At 34.7% G+C, this 25670-nt stretch overlaps 1 long non-coding RNA gene across 2 annotated transcripts in view; it reads right to left on the reverse strand.

The window, feature by feature from the left end:
• Positions 1 to 2463: 2463 nt before the first annotated feature.
• LOC117792346 overlaps positions 2464 to 25670 on the reverse strand; it is a 58635-nt gene continuing 35428 nt past the window's right edge. For both annotated transcript variants that reach the window (XR_004618164.1, XR_004618165.1), the window contains exon 3: positions 2464 to 2497. This is a non-coding gene — a long non-coding RNA (uncharacterized LOC117792346). The remainder of the gene's footprint in view (positions 2498 to 25670) is intronic.

A 25670-nucleotide genomic window follows, 5' to 3' on the forward strand; every position in this document is an offset into this window, starting at 1 on the left:
TTCAGATGTAGAGGATGGACAGAAGACAGTGGAAAGAGGAAGAGAAGCAGGCAACGCAGAGACCAGAGATAACGAAATGTGAAACGAGAAACTCACTTGACAACGACAACGACAATGCCAAATGAATTTATGAACAGTCTCGTCTGCCAGTTCTGTCCCTCTCCCTTTCCCTTAGTTCCCCCCTCGTCGAGAGCATGCAACCGGTTGTCATGGCAACAATGGCCGCGGCGAAGGAGCGCACAAAGAGCAGAGCAAGAACATTTAATTCGGCCATATTTGATTTTGGAAATGCTGAAATTGTTGTTGTTGCTGCTGTCATTGGCAGTGTTGTTGTTGTTGTTGTTGCTCTTCTTGTTCTTTCTCTTTTTCACTCTATCTCTTTCTAATTTTTATGCTCCTGCTCGCTCTTACAATCACTCTGAGTGAGTTTCTCATTCTCCTTGTTTGCTGGTTTCTGCTCTCGTTTCACAGTTGTCGGGGTGGTTTTTGTTGTTGTTGTTGTTGTTGCTGTTGCTGTTGTTGTTGGTATTCCTAGTGCGGCTGCTCGGAGTGTCGTATCTATTTTCCATATTCCATGATTGACATTGAACGAAAAGTGTCTCCATCCATGAATACACATAAATAGAAGCTTATAAAAACTTTCGATGTAATCTCTGTGCTCACAAATTCCACAAATGGGCCAACATCAGATGAGTAGCAACGACAACGACAACAACAACAACAACAACTCTGAGGTGGCTTTTACGATGATCTGTAGTCAGTTTTACGATTCCGGCAATTAAGAAACTGTGCGCTAAACACGTCTTTAAAAACAAATAAATCACCTAGACATTGTATGTCGTCCATTGGATAAATATATATCGTATAGCTACCCAAATATATTTAATATGCAGGGGACGTTTATACGCCTAAATGGCCATCGATTAACTATAAAATCGACGATTTACGATTGCCGCAATAAAATCATGATTCGTCGATTCGCAGGCCCGTAAAATAGATTTGCATTGCGCTGGGTCTTCACTGTACTAAAGTAAATGCCATTGTGCAAAATATACATAGTTGTCTCTCAGGGTAATTTGTGCAAATAATGATTAATTGCTTAGACACGCGAGTCGCAACACAAATATTTTTAGAACTAACTATAAATTTGCAGCGATAATTCTAAAAGATCAGAGTTCGACAGTCTGACAATTAACTTTCGCAGTGGATGAAAATATTTAAAAAATTAATATTTTATAATATCAGTTTCAAATTAAAATTCTAAAATTAAAATAAGCCAATAGGTTTTCTGTATTCGTTGAAATGCATTTGACAGGGGAAGGAAGGAATCTCTGACTTTATAAAGTATAAATATTTTTGATCAGCACCAACAGCCAAGTCGAAGTCCACTCATAAAAATCTAACCGTAAAATCGCCCTTAAACGGACGATTTTCACACTAACATTTATAAAAATGGCCCTAAAAAGACGCCAAAAGCTACTGGGCGTAAATTTTAGAAATTTTTTTCTAAAAATCTAGAAATAATTTTTCTATTATTAAGGGATAATTTTCTAAAATTATGAAAGTTGTTCAACATTTATAGTTGATATGTGATTAATTTTCCATAAACTTGGAGCACTTTCATTGATAAAAGCATAGCCTACTGTATGTCTCGAAGTTTTGTTGTTTTGATGCGATTTTAAAGCCGATTCGAAGTTTCTTAAGCAGACCATCAAGGGAAATTTTCCAAAATTTTATAAAATATCAAGTTCTTAGAAAAATTAACCTTAAAATATTTATTTGAAGAAAAATATTTCTTATTATTATAAAATTTTTCTTAATTGTAGGTGGATTCTAATTTTCGTGAAAACAGAAAATAAATTTACTGAGTGTAGATCTCACTAAGAGCTAGATCGGTTAAATAGAACGACTTTAAAGGCTGTTTTAATACTTAAGGGGTTATAAGCTCTTAAAAGCATGTATCAGGTATTCGTGTAGTTGGGAAATCGACTGTAACCTTTACCGCTTGTTTTACTTAAATACTTGGAATTTCTATATTTTCCATTATGCCTACAGATGTATAGATTCATTTATATTTATATTCACTAGGGTGAATTGCTCCTTTGATTGCCTTGTTCGAATAGGAAATTTTGACAGATAATGTATCCTGATACCTGAATATATTAAAATAGAATGCTACTTTGATGAGATTTTCCTACCTTCAGTTGTTTTCATATTAAAAATATTAAAGAAGGAGGCGCTGACAGAAAAATGTAACAGAGCGTCCACCAGGAAGTAATAAATTTGTTATACATGATGAGCGTGGCCATCGATTTTGAAAAAAAAAACATTTTCCTCTAAGGCATTTCATAGTATGACTTGGCGTTATGCAAGTTAATTTTCTGAGCTACAATATATTTTTTAAAATATATACTTAATAATTTATTAATAGTTCTTAATTGAGTATTATTAAAACTTACAATTGGGTTAGGTATCCATCCACAAGGGTCTCGAGGATCTGCAAAGAAGAACAGAAAGCATATATTTAGAATATTTATTTGTACATAATTTCATTAAATCACAGTCTGATTTGAAGTCGAGACGACAGTTGAAGCGCATTGAACTCCAAAAGACCATGCTCCAAAATTGGAAGACCACGACGAGTCAATTGGGCAGAAAGACCTTCATTTCAATGACTCAAAGACAGTGATTCTTTTTAGACGACTCGATCTGAGAGGGAAAGAGAGAGAGAGAGAGAGAGCATGGGACGAGGGAGCCAAAATCATGGCAATCCAGTATGTTGGAGTAATTTATGCATTCTTTGTTCGGCCTCATCGTCGACATGGCTCTCGTGTTAATTCATTTAAACAAAAAACAAAAGAAATCCCAGAAAGATATATGCATAAATGCTAAACGAGCCGTTAGCATGGAAGGCGAGCGATTGGGATGGCGTCTGAGCCTGAGTCTGAGCCTGGAACTGGGATTGTGATTGCGATTGTCCGTCGACAGAAAGTACATTGAAATTGAATATTTAAATGCATTTGTCGTCTGTGAAATGTGAAATGTGGGACGTGGGACGGAGGACAGGGTGATAGGGGCAGGCAAGAGAAGTGAGTGGTGAGATAGCCCCCAATAGTCAATTCACTCTCGGACTCGGACTCAGAGTCGGAGTCGCCCGTGCAAGTGCAATAAATAAGGCGACAAGTGACAGGCGTCATTTTGAATTCCTGCTGACGAGTGACTGTCACTCGACATCAGCTCGATGTAGATGCGTCATAAATGATATATGAAGCAAACATACTTACTAAAATATACACTTCTAAAATCAAGAACATTTACTTTAAATAAATTGTTTTTAAAATAACACCACTTTAAGACCATATTACTAATTCTAAGAATATCAATCTAAAAAATCGAAGTTCTTAATACAAAAATAAAAAACTAAATTTGTGAGGAAAATATAAATATGTACTATTTCATATGTAACATGAAGTTTACCTGTGGCGCTCTAGTTAGAGACGCCACTTCAGTTTTATGCAGCAGGCGCCGGTTCAAATCCCACTCGTAACAAGTTTAAATAACATTTTTAAAATGACCAAAGACAGAATAAAATGTATTTTAATCAAAATTAAAACAACAATAAAAAATTATAAAATTCAAAATCATTTTTAATATTTTTTATTTTTTGTCTTAAATTTTAAAAGCATTTGTTCTTATAATGAATGTATATTTATTCTTGGCCTTATTCGAAGTGCTCTTAAAACCAAGTTGTGTTTTCTTATTTTAAGAATTTTATGTTCTCGACGCATTTTTCAGATCGAAATTCGTAGTTTTGAGACAAAAATCTTGATTTCAGAACATTTTTTATTAGTGTACTATAGTACATATATATCTACATAGGAATAGATACCCACCCAGTTCACATATGGGTTACATTTGTAAATTTCACTTTGATAGTTTTGAAGGAGATGGCGCACCTCATGTTGCGGATATAAAATCGAAAGTGCCTCGTTTTGGCGACCTCGAAATCATAATTCAACCTTTAATGGTTCTTTAAGGGCCATTAAGTCAACTCTTTGCACAGCTCTCTGCCCGACTGCCCGGGGACAACCACTTTCGTTTTTCCTTGAACATTCCGAGGGCAATTAAAATTTATATAATTGCAACTCTTTGACGAGGCCCGCAAGGAAACCAGCCGAAACGCCATGAAAAACCCCGAAGAGCGCAGGCGATTTTTCCACTTTTTAGATTTTCACTCTATTTGCGGGACGACAACAACAACAGCAACAACAGCAACAACAAGAAAATGGCCATTAAAACTGCTTTATGATCTCTTAAAGCGAAAGCGAGAGTTCCGCATACATCACAACACAACTCATCAACATAAACAGGCAGAGGGAGTTCGAGTTTAGTTCCGAGATGGTTGGGAAAACATGTGTAATACTTTTTATAAGTAGTTGCAACTGCAAGCGGAAGGATTAATATTTTAATGGGCGAGCAATTTTCTGGCTCTTTGCTAAATTTTGCAACAAATTGTTTAACGATCCAAAGGCCTTAAAGAGGGAGATATTGGAAAAGAAAAGTAGAATTTTTAAGAATAACTTTTGGTTTATGAAACGAATTTAAATATGAATAATCAGGCGTTGCATAAATATGTCTAACGAGCTAATTAAAAATCAATTATTAATTAGTTTTTGTTATAGTTGAAATTACATTATGATAAACAGTAAACAGGTTTTTCTGGTCAAACATGGGGTGATAAATAATATGGATAACTCGGAGCGCGTCTGATCGCGAAGTAGAGATAGAGAATATGATTAGGTGATCTTTACTTTTGAATCCCGGCGAAGTGCTCCATCTCATTTCTGATAGTGATCTGTGGGAAGAAGTGTGAGGCGAGAATGTGAACAATGTGGACCACCTTATAGACAAAAATGAAATGATTTGCATGCAAAAGGTCTCAAAACGAGAGACAAAAGCCATCGAAATTCAAATTAAGTGTAGCCTAAAATACGCAACTTGGAAACTCTTCTGGGTGTGTCTTTATTTTAGTAGAGTGGCAGCTGAGCCGGTCTTTCTTGTCTTGTTTGCCACAAGATGGCGGACAACAAGTGCAACTGCAACTGCAACTGCAACACGAGTTGAATATAACTGCATCTACGGCATTAATTGATAAGCGGAAGAGTCTCTTCTTTCCATCGACATCTCTCGATCTGATCTTCCCCGCTCCCTCTCGCTCTTGGCTTGAACTGAAAGCGTCTAAAGTAAACATTTAATTGCGCCATTAATTGCGCGGTAAGTGTGCCAGATGCACATGTTGTGTACTCTGTGTGGGAGCAAGCGGGACGGCAGATACAGGGTGCAACAGCGACGGCAACTGCGGCAAACAAAAACAAACAAATTCCATCGTTTAAGTGCTCAGCGGTGCACTCGTTGGCCACAGTCTGGAATATCCATTCCCATTTCCCTTCCCTGCTCCCAGCTAACAGCTCCCTGCTGCCCTTACCCCACTCTCTTTACGAGCATTCGAGTCTTCCATTAAGGAGCGCCGGCTGGGTGCTCTCTTCCCTTTTCTCCCTCCGCTCCTGTCCGCTCCAGTCCGCTCCAGTCCGCTCCAGTCCAGCAATTCGTCGATTACTCTGGTGTCCACCTTGCAACCAAGTCCGGAGTCCGAGATGCGACTAAAACTTTAGTCGCATTAACTTTGTGTGTTTAATGCGCAAAATTATTGCCAATACAATCGAAGTTTTACGATCCTTAAGTTGACAGTTTTCTGTTTAAGTTGCTGCCTACTTGTTGTAGTTTTTGTTGTTCTTTTTGTTGTTTATCATCTTGTTGTTGTTGTTGTTGTTCTTGTTGCCTGCTTTTAGCTACCAGCCGTATTTTAAGACTCAGCTCGTACACAGATTGTTTTTATTTCTATACAATTTGTTTAATTAACTCCATATTTCATTATTATTATACTCATATTTAAATCACACTAATTCTGTATACTTTATTTACGTTTCCTGTAAATAAATATTTGCTAGAGTATAAAATCTCAGGTAAAAATATGCTGAAGGATAAAATCCCGAAAAAAAATAGTGGATATAACTATCACAATTTAAAATTTGATGTTAAGAAAAATCCGAAATAAATTCTTAATGGTAGAAAAAAATTGTGAAGCAAAATTGTCGTGTTAGGAAAATAAATAAAAAAATATTTACTGGTGCTGAAACATAAACCAGTACCAGTAATAATTTACTGTAAGCTTCACTTTTCAAGCTTTTTAAATTTCAACTTTTTAAATTTCAACAAAATTTTGACGTAAAGTACAATTAATTCAAAAAGTAGTTGAGACAGAACTGAAGCCATTTCAAAGTAATTTACTGTAGAATGGAATACTTAACTTAGTTTTTAAAAGTAAAAATATTTAATCAAAATAAATTTTTATCAGTATTCCCAGCTATGTTTTTACACAACAAGTATTTATAAAATTTACTTAAAAATAATGCTGTACTTTGGAGTGGGATATCGAATTTGCAAGAGAATTTAATTCGGTTTTTGAATGTCTCCTTAAATTGTCTCAAAGAGATATTTTCAAATGTGACATTAATTTCTATACATTTAACGTCAAAATATCTTTGATATAGATATCAAACTGCAAATATTGAAAAACCGGTGCTAACTTAGTTAGGATTCCTAAGACTATCGGCACTTTCTTAACATTTTCAAAAAAAAAAGTTTTAAATATTTTTTTAAATTGAAACAATGTAAATATATTTGTTTTTAGCAACAGCAAAGCTTTGGAGCCGGTTCGATTAAATGAGTCCTAATCGAAAGAGAATATTTGATTTTAAATTAATTTTATCGAATTCGAATTAAATATTGTCAAACTTTATATACGAAATTTTCTTAAAACCTTCAGTGAATAAATTTTAAATATATTTTATTAATAAAAATAATCGAAATATTTTGTTTTCTCCCTTCCCCTTGCCGTAGTATGTAGAGCAAAAGTACGCAAAACTGATTGTTGATTATTTGTATCAATTGATTAAACTGAAGTGAAGTGGTCTTCTTTTAATATTAAACATAATAAGATCATTTATAAGCAAAAATGGCAGAGATTCCCTCATTGAAATCGCAGGTGCAATTTAATCTGATAAAAGTTCAAAAGAGGACTTTTCAATATTGCTGCTGTCCGTTCAGTTCCAGACGATGAGGGATGAGGGATGTGAATTGTGGCGAGGCGACGCTTGGCGCCATTAACTTAATCGAATTGAAAAGCAAACAAAGGTCGCAATTAACATTAAACCCTTCACGAGGGCATTTCTCTGCTAAAGGTCTGAGGTCGGCACAAGCGCACAGGAGTAAACGGGAATGGGATGGGATTGGAGGATAGGATGGGAATGGGAATGGGAATGGGGCAGAGTGCTATGTGAGTATGTGTGCAAATTTCGAACTTGGTGGTGTAAGCACATGGCGCACAACAAAGCGGCAAAGTAACATCATCAGTTCACACACACACACACACACACACACACACACGCACGCAACTAACAAACAGAGTTACATTAAATTTTAGAAAACACAAAATGCCGCTTTCCGTGTTGCTGTTGCCGTGGCCAAGCAATTTCCCATAAATTTGCGTCAAAATGCCACCGACAAGATGTACGAATGCACCAAAGGGAGCATGTGGCAAGGTGGCTGTGGCAGGCAGGCATTCAGGAGTCACGAAGGGAGCTGGGGCAGAAGCCGAGCCCAAAAGTTTTGCTTAGCTCTTATTTCTTTTTGGCAAACATGAAAATGTATTCCAGACACGCATCGGGCCATTTTGCAAACGTGCCACCGAATGAGACTCGAGTCAGGGGCAAGGAAAGGGAAGTGGCAGGGGGCACATCATAGGACCACCGCATCCGCATCCTCCCACGCAGTCAGCGGAGCAGGTTGAGCCGCCCAATAGAAAATTTCGCCCCTTTGCGGCAAAACAAGAAGGAAGGAAGGGCAAAAGAAAACTTTTTCTTTTTGCGAAAATAAGTAAAGTTTGAATTTGGCAAACATAAATTATTTGTTGAAATGGCAAGGAGCGCCACATTGGGGCGGGGGAAGGGGAAGGGATGTGGGAGCAACGAGTTTTTCCCCACGGCCTCGTCATAGTTTTTTCCTTTTTTTTCTCTCATTTTTCTGTACATTTTATAATCGCTGACGGAAATTTATGAAATAAATAAATAAATAAAATACGCTTGCAACTTGGGAACTGCGCTGCCATTAGGCATGCTACATGCCACATGCCACCATGGGCACCTTGCCACAAGGCGCATCCTTAAGCCCATGCCCAGAGTAATGCCATTTGCCTGTCTCTCTTCCCATCTTATTTCCTCTCTTCTCCTCTCTCACTTTTGCCTCATTTCTCCTGCTGGGCGAAAACTTTTGCTGTTATTGCATTTGTTGCTGTTGGACTACAGATACTTTGCGCTTGTATCTTGTATCTTATGGATACACAGTAGCAAGGACCGGGGAGTCAGCAAGGTGCGCAAATTGGCAAGGAGACAAAGAGGCAAAGAGGACGCCCACCTTGAAAGCTGTGGTGTAATTTGTATCTAATCTTGCCTCATGTTTATATAAAAGCAACGACGACCCGCAACGAGCAGAAACTACAACCACAACCACACACACTCACACACACACACACCTACAATTTGTGCAATATGGCGCTAACTGAGGGTGTGCACATCCTGCGTCTCCTTTCCTGCAGTCCTTGTCCATACATATATAAATATATATATAAGTCTATATATCTATACGTAACGTATATTCATAGCAGTTGGGGTGAAGTCGGTTGGTTTCTGTTGGTTTTGGAATTTTAATAAAATTGCACAATTCCCAACTAAAGATAGATACTTTTCGTGTAATTTACGATGATGGTAGATAGCAACGATAGCAAAACGAGACAACTGTTTATGGGAATGGAAAGGGGAGAAATGGCGTTGCCAGAAAACCATGAGAAATGTTGAATCAATGAATTTATTTAAATATACACGTAATGAAACAATGAATTGAAAATGTATTTCCATTATCCAATATATCTCTACTTTGTTAAACAACTGCACTGCAACATTAAAAATCTGTCAAATACCTGTCTTATTAAAGAAATCCTGATAGGATTGAAAAGCTTTAATAAACATGTAGCGTTCTCATAAAAATAATTAATATAATGTGTCAAAAAATTTTTTTAAAATAAATATGGAAATCGACAAATAACTTTCATTTGTAATTATTATATTTAAATAAATAATTTTATTATTATCAACCCTCTACTGCATGAGCATAAAACCATTAAAGAAAAACATTTTTACTCTGCAGATATGCGTTTAATTGGATTAAATTAAGATATTTTTGAAGAATTTTTTTTTTTTTTTGTGTGTAAATAGTCTCGGAGAATTTGGCTTCGGCAGTTTTTTCAATAAATAATACATATGAGGCTTACCCACAGTGAAATTATATGTTTCTATAAAAGAAAACTTTATTTTCTATTGGAAAAAAATTATTCTTCAACAAAAAGAATTGTTTATTGTGGTGAAAATTTTATTCGAAAATTCATTGTTCATCAAGCTCATCATAATTCACGTTTGTTCACAAGAGATGCTTTAACTAAGTTTATAAAAACATGAAATAAAGCAACATTACAATTATTTTTACTTTTTTTTTTCAATCGAAATCAGTGGACAAAAAATAGCCGATAGTAATTAACTTTGCTTAAGTACCATTTTAGCTAAAGTAAGTTTTGTCAAAAATGAAAAGCCGTATATGGCACTATATGCGGTAGAGAGTTAATTTGTATATAAACATGATAAAAATATCATTAATATTTTAAGCTTTGGTCAAGGTTATGGTTTTATTTAAAATTACATTTTTACAATTTTTGTTTTAAATAAAAGACAAGAATTAGAATTAAAAGCCAACCAAAAAGGTTTATATCATAATAATAAATATTTAATATTTTTTATTGTTTATTTATTAACAGTTATTATTGAATATTATGTCATGAATATAGTTTAGGCCCTGATATATAGGGCCTCCTTAACTTTTTGTCCCCCGTGGATCTACCACACATTACCAGTCCTTATTATTACCTACGTGAAATAATTTTGATGTCCTCTTTCACGTATTTTACATAGAACTTTTTTTTCGCCTTTCTCGAAATCATAATTTTCCGATACCTTTCGAGATATTTCTGATCTTACTAATACTTTATCTGAAGCAGATACTGATATAATTACTAATAGTAATTAAAGCACCTAGTTGGATATTTCTGGGGTTTCCTCAATCCATGCAACAAATTTTTTGAATATCCCTACCTTTTATTTTATACTTTTCAAATATTTAATTTGTTTTGTTTTATCTGTTCAGTATAATTGAAAATATTTTTTAATTTAAGTCGTTTTTATCGCATTATATTTTAAATAGTTAAAAAAAATCATCATCATAATAATATTATTAATTGTAAGCTGGTTCACAGAGTATGAGCAACCATTGCACGATCTGGCAACGCTGCACAGCTGTTAGTAGGAGTAGAATTGGAAGGAGGAGAAGCAGCAGCAACTACAGCACTCCACATACATAGGACATGTCCCTGCTCTGACTTATTTATTGATGAAATCAACTACAAGTTGACACGAAACTCCCAAGTCGTATCACAGAGATGGAGATAGATATGGAGATGGAGTTGGGGGATTTATATAGACATGGATATGTTACCCTATTGAACAATTTTCCTGCTGTCCCAAGTTCAACTTGGTGGCATATGCAGATGGACAACGTTGTTGTTGTTATTGTTGTTTTTGCCGTTGATTGAGCCACGAAATCGAAGGCTCATAATACTTATGTATTAGTAATAGCAATCATGATGCGGTAAGGGGGAAGTCGGAAATCAGCAGGAGTGTATGAATTCGTGGACTTAATGTAATTAGAGAGTTGCCCTTTTAATTGGCTATTGCAGCTAAATTGAAAGGGCATCAATTGAACATGGAATCGACCGACCGCCCGCACATCTAATTACGGAGAGTAAATTGTCAATCGAATAAAGTTCTGTTGGCATCTCCAAATTGGCTTTTACTTCTGAATTGAAACTGCCTGCTGAGAGGATCCTTTGCAAAGTGAAAGTCGAGGTTTACCTGTGCGACTAAAAGGATTCTTAAGCATCAGGTGTCCAGCGGAGAACGAGAGAACGGGTTACGGACATGAATCCTTTCGAGCGTAAAATTCTTGTCGCAAAACACACACAACAATTTCACGCTGCTGTTGGGTACAAAAAACAAGGCATCTTTTTTTTATGATATGCGGCATAAATGGATTTTAAACTGGTGCCAAACAGGCAGCTGAGTCGCATTGTCTCCGAGTCTGAAACCTTTGCGTGGTTATTGCGATTTCAATGGAATTGAAACTGCGTCGTCTTCGGCGTCGTCGTCGTCGTTGTCAGGTTGCAGGCGCGACAGGCGACTCACAAAGGGTTGACAATTGTTGCAATTCCATGGGACAGGACAGGACAGGATCATAAAAAACCTTCGAGCACACAGGCACCGTGAAGTGCCTGCAAATATATATGGCCGTAACTCAAACCCCGTTCGGCGGAAATGTGAAAGTGAAAAGGCAAAAAGGCAACTGGCGAATTGCAATCAATTGACAATTGATAAGCTCTAGCTCCTAGCTACATTTGTTTCTATCTAAATCTGCCTTACAGCCGCCATATTAAAAATCTGCAAGTAGCCAGCCCACTTTCCTTTGGCATTACCTTTTCATTACCTTCTCCTCAGGTGCTCAGTTCTCAATGGAGCTCTGTCAAGGGTTGATTTTGCCTTGTGGGTCGCTTCTGCTGTTGCCAGCATGTAAATGTTCCATTTAATCCATGTAATGGCCACATTTGCTGTAACTCCCATGGAAATTGTCCAGCTCCTCCCCTCGCCAGTCTTTTTCTTGTCCCCGGAAACTCGAATAAACCGCAACTGAAGCAACAATAACAATGGAGTTTATTTTCAGCTTCCCTTTTCCGTATTTACCTATTCACAAATTGTGCATTATATTATTATTTTCATGCCAGTTAATCGCGCTACATAATTTATTTTGACATTTTTTATTGTATTTTTTGTAAGATGAAAAGCAGTGGAAGATTCTTCTAATTGTTTGTCTGAGGGCGTTTACCAAATAAAGTATCTTCAAAAATGGAAAACCTCACGACGCATTTAAAAAATTGTGCAGCATATTCTCGAAGAACAATATAAAAATCTATAAGTGATATATGCGAAATATTAAATCAACTCTATAATTTATTGGTATAAGCATTTGATTTGTATTCAAACTTTTTTTTATTAATAAAAATACAGCCACAAATCAGATTTTCGGCAATTGTTAATCAATATAAACTAATATTTAAACAGTTTAGTAGAAATGTAGTACGCTATTAAGGTTAAGTTGTTTACAAGACATTCTATAAGATTAATAGCAATCGAAATGAATTCCGATTTAACAACTTATTAACCAAAAATTTAAATATATTTATCTATCTAGAAGTAGATACAGCCACAAATCAGATTTTCGGCAATTGTTAATCAATATAAACTAATATTTAAACAGTTTAGTAGAAATGTAGTACGCTATTAAGGTTAAGTTGTTTACAAGACATTCTATAAGATTAATAGCAATCGAAATGAATTCCGATTTAACAACTTATTAACCAAAAATTTAAATATATTTATCTATCTAGAAGTAGAAGATATCTGTGCAGGTATTTTGTTTTAATTAATTAATGCTTCTTGATGCAAAAGTTACGGAGACTTATTATTTAGTCAGTTCGTAACAATTAAATAAGAATAAATATTATAATTAAACTTAATAAATGAATGAAAAATTAAATGGACAATAAAATACTTCAAATTAAAACATTTCATTTTAATTTTTATTAAAAGACGTCAACTTTTAAGTTTATTTTTTAACTTGTTGGGTTGTGATTAGGCCTAACATGTCAGTTTATATCTTATAATTATAATGTTGAATGTCCTACTAGAGAATACGAAATTATTTGTTAAGTAAACAGTGCAAACGTTTTTTTCGATTGCTTTAAAAATTATAAAAATTAAAATATTAACAATACTTAATGTTTAATGTAAAGACTTAATATAAAATATAAACGAACGCAAATTGATTTGTAATTGAATTGTAAACTAAATTTTTAACGATAAGAATGGTATATAATATACATAAAATGTATGTAATGCATATTAAATAAGTAATAAATTAAGGTATATTATTCTTATTATAATTTGTATTATAAAAATATATGATTAATAAAAAACTAAATGAAATATAAATGTGGTTTAATAATCAAATAAACTTTTGCATTGTTTCAGAAAATTGAATATGGATAAGACTAGATATAAGTTTTCTTTAGTAGTCGATTCTTATTAATCAATTTATTTCTTATGAATATATTTTTAATGTATTCAAATAATATAAAGCATATAAAATATTAAGTTTACACTTATTGTCACAATTCTTTCTCCTCATTTGAATTTCAAATGAAATGAGTTTTATAACTTTAAGAGTATCTCTTATTTGGACACTATAAAATTGATTGATTTACTATAATGACCAAAGTGCCGCAAGATCAGCCAAATGCACCGATAAGATGAGAGTATATCTTTAAATTGAGAGCAATGTGCCTGGAGTATAATTAAAATGCAATGGATAATTTAGTATAGAAAAAGAAGATAGTGAAATGGACCAAACAAAGTCTCAAGGGGCAATCTTTTGGCGTTAACATTAACGGAACATGTGTTAATGCAGGATCGTAAAAATCTGTATTATAAGACACGATTGGAGACCCAACCAAACAGACTGAGCAGTCGCCCGGGGGAATGGAATAAATATTTACCGCATTCCAAATTAAAAATAAAACAAAACACCAAACACCAAACACCAAACAAAAGGCTGATTTGCTGCCACAACCAACCAGAGTCGGGTATAAATTGTAATTTATTTACTTATTTCGAGTTTCCAATGCCTTTTTTGGAGTTGTGAAGAAATGGGCAAGATAAGACATGGGTCAAACCAGGGACTTGTCATTGGAAATGAATGGTGACTGATGTGGAATTTGGTTGATAAAATATGAGCTGGAAATATGAAAACGACATAGAAACATGACATGAAATTCATTTCAAAATATTGAAAGCAAGATTTCTATTGAAATACACATTCAGGTTTGGAACATTGAAACACTTGAGTCTCGAGTGCCAAGGTCTGGGATTCGGATTCGGATTCGGATTAGGATTGGGGTTGTGTTTGTGTTTGTTTGTGGTGCAATTGCAATTAGATCAGAGACATCGCTCATTTTGAAGTGTCTGGGGGGGAAAAACAGACATAAAACTGTTTCGGAAAACATTGAGAAAATGAAAAATGGTGCTATACGATCGGCATGTACAAGTATCAGCAGAGATATACGACTATAATGCCTGTCGATCCAAGGAGCTGTCCGAAACTGATAAATGCAGCAAGTTTGCGCATTGAATTTCAATGGCGGCCACAATTTCATCGGGAATCGGGAATGGGGAATCGGGCAATGGGTGCCGAGAGACAGACAGACACTCGGTACCATCGAGTCCCACATCGTTCTCCGATGTACTTATAACAAGAGTCAAGTTCGGAGGCCACAGAAGATGGGCGAATGGATATCGGCGAAGACAGAGCAAAAGGTGGAGTGGGGAGAGGGGATTGGGAATGGGAATGGGAATGGAAGACGCGTCGCCCATTTTAATGCGTTTCTTCGACAGGCCATGAAAATATGCCTGGTGATTTTTAAAATGCTTTAATTGAGGCCCCAACTCGAATCTGAACAGCAGACAAAATGTCTGTTTTTCGTTCTCAAGATGCAAAAGTGGGCAACCCAATTAAAATTCCAAAAGCATTCACTTTACTTGAAAATCTTTTTCAGCTGCTTCTTTCTTTCTGTTTCCAACTCAAATTCGATTTCAGACAAAACAGCAAATGGCGACGGCAAGTAACAAAATAACAAATTCACATCAATTTGTGCTTTATTAAGATATTATTGAAAGTTTACCTTTCAAATATTTAGAACAAAACCAAATGACAATCTTTATAAAGTTATTTATTTATCATATATGTACATATGTTTATATATACTAGTATGGATTTATACTTAGAGATTTGTTGACAAAAATAAAAGCATTGTTCGGCCAATAGAAAAGTCGTAAAGTTTTAAGTCATAAAAACTTGAACAATTCGGTTTCTGTATCAATTTGAATGCGATGGATATTCTGTGGGTCTCAGCTTTGAGAAGAGGCTTATCTTTTACCCCTTCCTCTTTTGATTCTATTTTTATTCCCACAGTCGCCTTTAAAAAAATCCGGTTAAAGTCAAACTTAAAGGAATTACATAAGCGGCTTGGCAAAAGTATTTCTTGGGTTTTCTTATTATTGAATGAAATTAGTACAATTGAATGAAATAATAAATTTCTATGATATTCTAGCTAAAATTATTTAGTAATAAAGTTTTTTAAATATTTATAGTGAAAATTAATAAAATATATAATTTACATTTGGGCAATTCCATTATCGTAATAAAACGATTGATCGAAAGTGTTTTAGTTATGTGTGTTCCAGAAATTTCTAGAGATTTTGAATAGAAATGTTTTTAAAACAACAGTTCGAAATGTTAGTGTCAGAGATTTAATATTTTTCGAGCATATTTTTCTGCTTTTCTTATCAATTTAAAAGCTATTTTAATTCTATTTAATAAATATAAAATTCTTCAAATCTCTTAACATTTTATTTGACATTTGAAATCAATGATTGTCTGGTTTTTAGGTAAACCAACAATTACTTTTGGGTAGCTTTAGCGCTGTTAGAGATTTGTAGAAAACAGTAAGCAAACATGTTAAACAAATTTAAGTTCTATATCAGATAGCTATTATAGGAAAAGTAAGTCAAAAACTTAAGTTCATTTATTGTTTACATCATGAAATATATTTTAAGAATCACAAAAATTATTGCTAAAGTAAAAAAAAAGTGAAATTTTATTTCCAAAATAGTAACATAATGGAAAGCTATTAGAACGTGACAAGAATATACGTTTTTTTTAAATGCAATGTTTTAACTTACTTTTCTAATTTATTAAATAATATGATTACAGTCCAAGTTATTTATTAAATCTGATAGTGAACTAATTCATTAAAAATGCCTGTACTTTAATTTATTTCATTACCTCTTATTCATTTTAAATAAAGTACTGTATTTCAATTTAACACCTATATATGAATATTTAAAACAAATATACGACGCACTTGAACCAAATGAACTTCATGTTGGAAAAGCAACAAAAGCACAGATTAAATGGTGGCATTTAAATGGTGACTTTTAAGTACGCGAAAGTACAAATTAAGACAATTTATTGAACACTTTGAATATTCGACGTCAGCGTAATGCTTATGAAATATAATTAGCTAATTTGTTGAGCTTAACGAATAACAAATAAGCTGACAATTTATGAGCTGACTCAGGTACCAAAATACATTCAAACAGATAACAAAAATAAAAACAAAATAATGAAGAAACTGATGCGAAATTGTCCTTTTGCGGAGTGTGCGATAAGCCAAAGTGCAGCCATTAAAAGGCACTTGAAGTCATTGCTCCTCCCCGTTTCCCCATTGCACCTGCCTGTCAGCCGTAAGTGTAAAGTGTGGATTTTATATGAAAATTGTCAACATCATGTTGGCATTTATTTATATATAAGAACTGGGCGTGGTAGTCAAGTTGAGAGCAAGAACTTAAATTGATTTAAAGTTGAAAGTTCTGCTCGAAAGGCTAATTTAGAGTTGCGCAGTTGTTATGCAAATGGGGATACTCGTTTTATTGCGAATATTAAATGAAATTAATGAAATTTTCTGCACCATAATCCTTTGCAAAACGCATAAATTTTCTCATTAAGTGTATGTGTGTGTGTATATTCTCAGTGTGTGTTTATATAGAATGCCAGCTCTTTTTGGCATATACAAGAGTTTCTATTGATTTTTATCTTGCCGGCAACACACAAGGGATGTTGGATTTGCCAGGACCAGGCCCCAAGAGTTTTATATAACCAAGGTTGGTCCCTGCCTCTTGTTGTTGTTGTTGTTGCTGTCGCTGTTGCCATGTCTTATGTATATATATAATCAAGCACAAAAAAGCTTCTTGTATATAAACGACGCCCAAAACGCAAAGCTCTGCGTTTGTTATTTTTCGAAATTGGGCAGAAGCCGGTTGAAAGAATGCGAATAGCGAAAAGGGAAATTTTTTTGACATATTTGCATTAAGTACTATTTAAAAGTTAAGCAAATCATTCTTATTATATAGTATTTAAGTAATTGAAAACTATATAAGTTCATATTTTTATTTATTTTAAGTAACTAAGTTGTTTTTTACATTTAAACGAATAAGAAAAGTACCCAATTTTAGCAGCTGTCTGTTACTTTAGCCGATACCCAAACCATTTTAATGGGCGCCCCCTAGTGTATTACAACTGCACATATAGCTTAGCCGCTTGGCCGGCAGAGGGCGCATTGTATGTGTGCCGCCAGCACGCACACATGTGTCTCGCTTAGTTATGCGAGTGTTGGTGAGAGCGAGCGAGTGAAACAGCTAGAGAAGTGAGATGGCTGGACTGCGCACACAAATCCAGCATGGCTGCCGCGCACTCACACACACGCACACGCAGGCATATTTATCTTGCGTCGATAGAGTTTAGCATGCGCATGTGTGTGTGTGTGTGTGTGTGTGTTTCATCCCTCCTTTGCATTAAGACTTATGTTAGACACATGCGCAAATTAATGCGTCGTCGTCGCTGTCGCTGTCGCCGTCGCGGTCGGCGTCGACTTTGGCGTTGCAGCCATTTGGCAGCAGCTGCTTTTGTATGAGTTTTCAACTGTCATGTATTTCTTTTTGGCAAAGGGGTTTATTCAAGTGCAGTTAAAACTTGGCTGCAAACTTGAATTGCAAATGCAAAATATGCATAGAGACTGACATTATGCAGATAAGCTGACTAAAATCCCGAGATCTCAGGCTGGCATAGGATTAGTTTCAACATAGCAACTATCAACAAATTTCGGAGATACGAATACGGCAGACAACTTTCATTAAAGTCTTGGTCGAAAACGGCTTCATCTAGAATGCGTGACACGTCCGCCTAAATGCTGTCGAAAATTGTCAAATAAATCACTCATATTTATATAAATGCCCCTGATATCCCAGGTTAACACTAGCTGTCTCGCTAGTCTTGGCCAATACTCGTATGTAAATGAATAAGCCCAACACCAACACCAACAACAACAACCCTGCTACGCACAGCGACCAGATAAGCGACCGCTTGAAACGTGTTTCCGCATAAATTATAAATCGCCAGGTTGGTCGACCTACCAGGAGGGGAGGCAAAGAAAGAGGCAGAGGCAACACGGCAGAGACAACAACTATGGTGGCTCGAGTGTCGTGTCTTGTCTGACGCTCGACTTGGCAATGGCCGTTGGTACACTGATAAAAAAATGTTCTAAAATCTAGATATTGGTCTAAAAACTGCGTCAAGAACATAAAAATTTTATAGTAAGAAAATACATTTTGGTTTTGAGAACATTTCAAATAAGACCAAGTTCTTATTATAAAAATAAATGTTCTTAAAATGTAAGTCAAGAAATAAAAATATAAGAAGAAATTTTAAAATTATTAATAAAAAAATAAGAAATATTTTTAAAAGTATTTAATTTTAATGGTTTTATTTTGATTTATATATATTTCCTTCTTGCTTGGTAGTTTTATAAATGTTATTTTAATGTGTGTTTTATCTTGTATAGAGTGGGACTCGAACCCACGAATGCTTTCCATTGAAATCGCGTCTCTAACCGAAGCGCGACGTGTCTTCTAATAAAATATTACATATTTCTACTTTCCTAGCAATTTAATAATTTTATTCTTATATTAAGAACTGCAAAGCATTAAGATTAATGTTCTTACTATTAGTAATATGGTTTTAAATGTATTTATTTTAAGAATGAAATATTTAAGATGAATGCTCTTGATTTTAGGTGTTGGTGTTTTTTTTCAGTGTAGTTGTATGGCCAAAAGGCACAACAGCAGTATTAAGAAATGCAAAGCATTAAGATTAATATTCTTAGTCTTAGTAATATGGTCATAAAATGGTTTTATTTCAAGAATGAAATATTCAAGATGATTGATTTTAGGTGTTGGTCTTTTTTTTCAGTGTAGTTGCATGGCCAAAAGGCACAACAGCAGTATTAAGAACTGCAAAGCATTAAGATTAATATTCTTAGTATTAGTAATGTGGTCATAAAATGGTTTTATTTCAAGAATGAAATATTTAAGATGAATGCTCATGATTTTAGGTATTGGTCTATTTTTTCAGTGTAGTTGCATGGCCAAAAGGCACAACAGCAGCCAAGAATCTAATGCGAAACACGTCTAAAGCTAACACAACAACGTTGAGAATTATAAGCATAAACAAAACTGATGAATGTCATTTCTCTGTCAACTGCAGCAGCAAATTTGCAAGCTCGATTGTTGTCTCCACTCTTGAGGCACATAATGCCCAATTAAGGCCAATAAAATGCCACTAAAAAGACAACAATAAGAACAAGCAGAAGCAACCAAGTCAAAGCCAAAGGCATCCGCATTTTCATTTTCATTCATAAAAACGCAGCCACAAGACGCTGCAGAGACTTCAACTGTTAAGTAAATATATGTTGAGAATGGGTTAGAAGAGAGAGGAGACAGTGGGGGGCAGAGGGGGGGAATGTACTTGACTCGCGTGTTAGTCGCGCGCTTCGCTTTTACGACTGACAGTCAGACAGACCGAAAGACAGCCCAGTTGAGTCAACTGAGTCAACTGAGTCTATGGCCAATTCAGTCAGCTTCCGTCAACGTCTTGAGCGGCACTTAACGCTGTCGCTTGGCGGTCGTCGGTTGTCGGTCGTCGCTTAATGGCTGCCATAATAATGCTTTATTTTACTATCGCATGTGGTCTTCTCTACCTCTCTTTCGCACTCTAACTACATGTCTCTGTCTCTGTCTCTTTCTCCAGCTGAATGTGTGGTTGTCTGGCGAGCGTCTGCCGTTGACCGTAAAATTTTAATATCCCCTCGTTTCGGTGCGTGCTTCCCCTTCCCCTTTGGTGGTTTCCCCTCTCTGTCGCACTCGCACTTGTGGCCAAAAGCCAAATCAATTGCCTGGCAATCTGCAACACCTTTATGGCCATTTTATGTGCTACACTTTTCACCTTGACATTGACAATTTGAATGTGGCGTCTGCCTCAATGACCATGTCCACAGGCGCAACCACAACCACTCCAACCACTCAACCACTCAACCACAACCTGCCTCAACTTGTCCCACATCGAAAGTGCTATAAAACACACCAAGAGTAGCTGAGAGAGTGGGAGAGAGAGAGAGGGAGAGAGAGAGCGCTTCTCTGTGTGGGGGCAAAGTGAGCATAATCCATCATAAACATTTTTATGGTTGCTCTCCATTCCCTTCCTTCCCTCCCCCCTCCCCCTCCTCTCTTCCTCATCTCCCTTTTGTTCCCTACCCTTCGTTTTGTTATTCCTGCTGCTGGCAGCAGTAAAATTCGTTAAATGCTCAACAAATTGTTTATTATAGCCGTTTGGCAATAAATGCGGCTATTAGCTCATTTTAGGTGTTGCCACCGCACTTGTGCCACTCTGCCACCTCCCCCACCGCCTCCCTCTCCCCACTCACCGCATTCTTGCAAGGAGAGGAGCAACACATTTTGCATACTTATAATAGATCGAACAGAAACTGTTTGTTAATTCAATGGAGAACGTGAGTGTATTTAAAAACCATTGATCAGTTTTTTACGGCTCAATATTAATAGAATAGCCGCATAAAAACACTATTAAACATTCCTTAAACTGCGTTTTCAAAAACAAAAATATAACAGTCTAGATCAAATAATATAAATAATATAAAATATAAAACCTCTTTCAAAAGAAAGGGTCAAGTAATGTTAAAAAAAAAAGAAAGACAACAGTTTATTTGTAATAATAATTCTTTTAGTTTTTTTAATTTGTATTCTTTTTTAACAAACATTTATTATGGTTCCCAAAAATAGTTTAAAACAAATCTGTATTGGGTTCCATTTAGCTTAACTATTTTTGTCAAACAATCTTATAAGAATAAGCACTTTTAAAAGATTTTATATTATATTGTATTTAAAGCATTTACTAAACAAACAAGTCTTTTATATTCTAGCATTAAATACCCTCTAATTTCTGGACCTCATAATTTTTAAAATAAGCTACGCTTGTATCTCTCTGCTAAACACTCGAAAATTGGAGTGCCCAACTAGAATAATATATAGAGTCAAAAGACACGAATGTCAAAATATATGGAAGACTTTCGGATGTATGTATATATATTAGTTGGCATTAAAATATATAGGATACTTTGAAAGATTAATTAGATACAAGTTTAATTTGAAGATAAACTAAAGAAGTCATTAAATCACTCTTTATTTAAAACACTTTTAATCCAATACTTCTTTGAAGAAAATATGATAGAGTATTAATATTTATTCTCATGTTTTCGTGTGTATGTAGCGTTTATCTGAGCTGCTGGAGACGAGTCCCAACGGAGTCCTTATGCAGAATGTGGAATCTGAAAGCTGTCCCCGTTTGAACTCATTTGTTTCTGTTCCAGGAAATTAAACGACTTTCGCATACGCTGCACATACAGGCAAAGACAGACAGACAGACATACAGACAGACAGACAGTGATTGCCTGGGTCTGTGTGGCCATTTTGACCAGGCTTAAGTATTCCATGAGCATGACAGAGAGACGCTATCATAAGGAAGTTTGGATGTGGCCATTTGTGTATGGATTTAATAAATGAAGTCACATCCGTGCAGGAGATACACAACATTTTGGCCAGCTGCTTGCACAGCCCCTAAGCGAGAGAAAGAGAGAGTGAGAGAGAGAGAGGGAGAATGCTTTGCTATTTATAAGTATCTTGTCCGTAATGTGCCTGCGATGTGTCACTGGGAATGAGCAGTCGCATAACTTGTCCAACTGCCCCACTGTCCTCACCCCCAATCCAGTTCATTCCCCCCTCCAAACTGATTCCCTCATCCTATCCCCAAGTCCGTGACCTACTTCCGCCTCAGTTGCCTCCATATGGGATAAATATATGTATATAAAAATATATTCATTTAGATATATGTGTAAGTTGTTTGTGAAGCTGAAAAGAAATATAATTGCTGTGTCGAAATTTGCGTCCAAGTTTCGTAATTAGTTATATTGGCTCTGATTGGACTAAATTAAAGCTCTCTATGTCTCGAAAAGAGAAATGGAAGAGAGAGAGAGAGAGAGAGAGAGAGAGAGAAATATGAGGGAGACAAGTCGCTTGGATGATCATATCAATCGATCGATTTAAATGCTAATATAGAACATACACACAGAAAATATGACATTGCCAACCTGAAGCTAGCACAGTGGGTGGCAAAAGTAATTCACATAATTATCGCTCGATGTAATAAACATTTGGAAGTTATAAACATTGGCTTCAAATGATTGGGGCTAAAAGATCAAAATTAAATTTATGCAGATTACTAAAGCATTTGATTTATATAACTAATATAGTTATAAGTTATATTAGTTATTAATTTAAATGCAAATTGTTATTTTAACATAACATGTGGTATAAATAAGACATTAAACTGCAGTTCTATCCTTGAATCAATAATTAATTACGTTTAATTTAGTACGTTTTTCAGTTAATTTTGCTAAAAGGCTCCAAGGTTCTAAAGGATTCTATAAACAATAAAAAGCGCTTATAAATCTCACAAAAATATTTTCCAATCCATTTTAGTGTCCTTTGCTTAATTTTAATTTGTTTGAGATGTTATAAAAGTTGATTTCTATTATTTGAGTCTAACGTAAAATAATTTCAGTTGTGCTGTCGAATGTCTACTATTAATATTCTAAAGTTTTTAAGCTAATAAAAAAAATGATACCATCCAAACGAATCTTTCACTCCTATTTCTATTTATTACAGAAATTCATAAAATAATTGTGGTTTTGCCTTGTGGACAGATTTTTGCTCAAGTTTAACAAATTTAAATAAATAAGAACTTAAAATCTGCCCAGAGCACATTATATAATGAGTATATTCTTGTAGTTCTGGGAAATAAAATAAACATAATTAATTTATTTCTTTCGCACATTTTCATAGTTAATGTGAAATATGCTTAAAACTAGTCAAAGATGTCTATTACGTAATAAATATAAGTAAAATGTAATAATTTGTGTTGTCTGACAGTAGCTGGATTTGAATGTATAAATTGTTATTAAGCAGGTTTATTCTTCAGTTTATTCAGAGGCAGTATGAATTTACTTAAAATATTGGTGTTTTGCCCATTATGCAAACATTTCAGTATTAAAAAAAACGATACAGATATGTACATATATATCGGTTCGGTCCAATTTGCCTTTTCCATTGCGTCACAATCTTGAGGGTTTTATCGCAGGTCTCTCTAATGGTACTAGTTCGGTTCGATGTTTTGGTTTCTTTCGGCTCCTCTTTCGGTCCTCTTTCTCCGTCCTCTTCCTCCGTTCCCTGCCTTACTATCGTGTGCGTGTTTTCAGCGGCAAAGTTAAGCGCAAAACTCATTTAAATTCAATTTGAATGTGACATTTTGTTTCTTTCTTTTCGTTTTTCTGTGCTGGTATTTTTGGGCCTTTGACAAATGTCGCAAAGCTGCTTGAACTGCAGACAAGAGAGGGTCGAAAGAGGGGTGGGGAGGGGTAGGGAGGAGGCGCGGTCGGTGTTACTGTCAGTGAACGTTTAAATCGATTTGGATTCGGATTCGAATACGAATTCTCTACCTTTGCAGTGGCTCATGTTTGTTTTGTTTTTCTTTTTATTATTCCTGCATTTATTGTTGTTGTTGCTGTGTGCTTTGTTAACTTCCATTGTTATCCAAAAATGGCTGCATTATTTGTACACACATTTTTCTTACGTGTATTTCAACTGTCGAAGTCGTCGAATCGTTGCCTTTGTTGTTCTTGCTTTCAGGTTCGGGAACTTGTCCTCCAGAAACAGAAACAGAAACAGAACTCGACTCGAAACGTGATTCATGCGAGTGTTTTGGCCATTGTTTTTCTTCTTCTTCTTCTTTATTTTCTTGTTGTTATTGTCATTTATATTGATAGGGTGTATTTTATTTTATGGCTGTGTGTGTGTGTATGTGTTTGTTTGTTTGTGTGTGGAACAGTCGACATTATGTAAAAGTTGCCGTCTTCAATTGCATTGCTCGATTATGTTTTCTGTCTGATTGTTGGCAATTTTCATAAACACACTAAATAAAATTCATGGATTCTTGCTTATTATTATTTACCTTGGCTCAGTGTTAAATAAGCAACACATTCAATTAGATGAACTCAACGTGTTCATACTCTGCACTTTAAGTTTTTCCCCTTTGCGTTTGTTTTTATCATCATTATTATTATAAAATGCAAATGCAGCTGGTGCTTGACTCAATAAGTCCATTAGACAAATCCTCAAATACACCCTCATCCGCAGTTACTCGCCAATCCGGAAGACTTTTCCTCAACAAAATCCATTAAAATATTATCATTTTCCGTAGTAAAAGTGAATAGAAAGAAAAAATATTAAATTCGTTCTAGCTCAGATTTTAAGCCCGCATCAAATTAATGGTTAAATCATTAGGGAAAACTTTAAAGGGGAAACTGGACAACAAGAAGGCGAAATTCTTCAAAGGGGAGCTTAAATTACTCATAGGAAAGAGAAGACAGAAGATAATGTAATTTATTTCAATGAATGTGAAACATTTCAAAGTTTGCATGCAAATTGTAATCAGACACATTTTCATTATAAATAAATATAGCTGTAAAAAAAAAGCAAAATGGAAAATGACTTTAGTCACGCAGTTACTTCACTCATCATATAATTTAATTATATCATTAAATTAGTATTCAACAGCAGTCTTAACTTTATGCTGTATATGGAAAATGAATTTGATTTCTTGCTTATTTATTTATAGTACACAGGGACTGCAAAAATGTTATGAGTTACAAAAAAATTGATTTCGAAAAAATGTTTGTAAAAAAATTGAATAGCACAAATTATTATTATATTTTATTATGAAAAATATAGAAAAAAAAATTAATTTCAATTTTTATTCTATAAATCAATTATAATAGTTAATTTTAATTTTTACTGTAGTAATCAAAAATAAATATTTCAATTTCAATTTTTTAAATAAAAACTAAAAGTAAAAATATTTTTCAGTTTTTATTATAAAAATTTAAAGATAAAAATTGAATGTAAATATCCTTTGAACCCAGTGGTGTATTTCCAAAATCTAAAAAATGTTTATGATGTGTGGTTTAATACTTTTCATATGATACATTACACGACCTTAAAGAACGTTTATTAAGGATATTTATGGTATTGATACTTACATTAAATTTGTATATTTCAGTCAAATTAAATAATATTAAACATTTTTATAATTAAAATTGAAATAAATAGTTATTTCTTTAAGTTTTTAATAAAAATCAGCATATAATTTTTATTTTATAATTTTTTTTTTAAAAAGTGCAATCGTTACGTTCTCTTATAGTACAG

This window comes from Drosophila innubila (assembly GCF_004354385.1).
Source record: "Drosophila innubila isolate TH190305 chromosome 3R unlocalized genomic scaffold, UK_Dinn_1.0 2_E_3R, whole genome shotgun sequence".
Lineage (NCBI taxonomy): Eukaryota > Metazoa > Arthropoda > Insecta > Diptera > Drosophilidae > Drosophila > Drosophila innubila.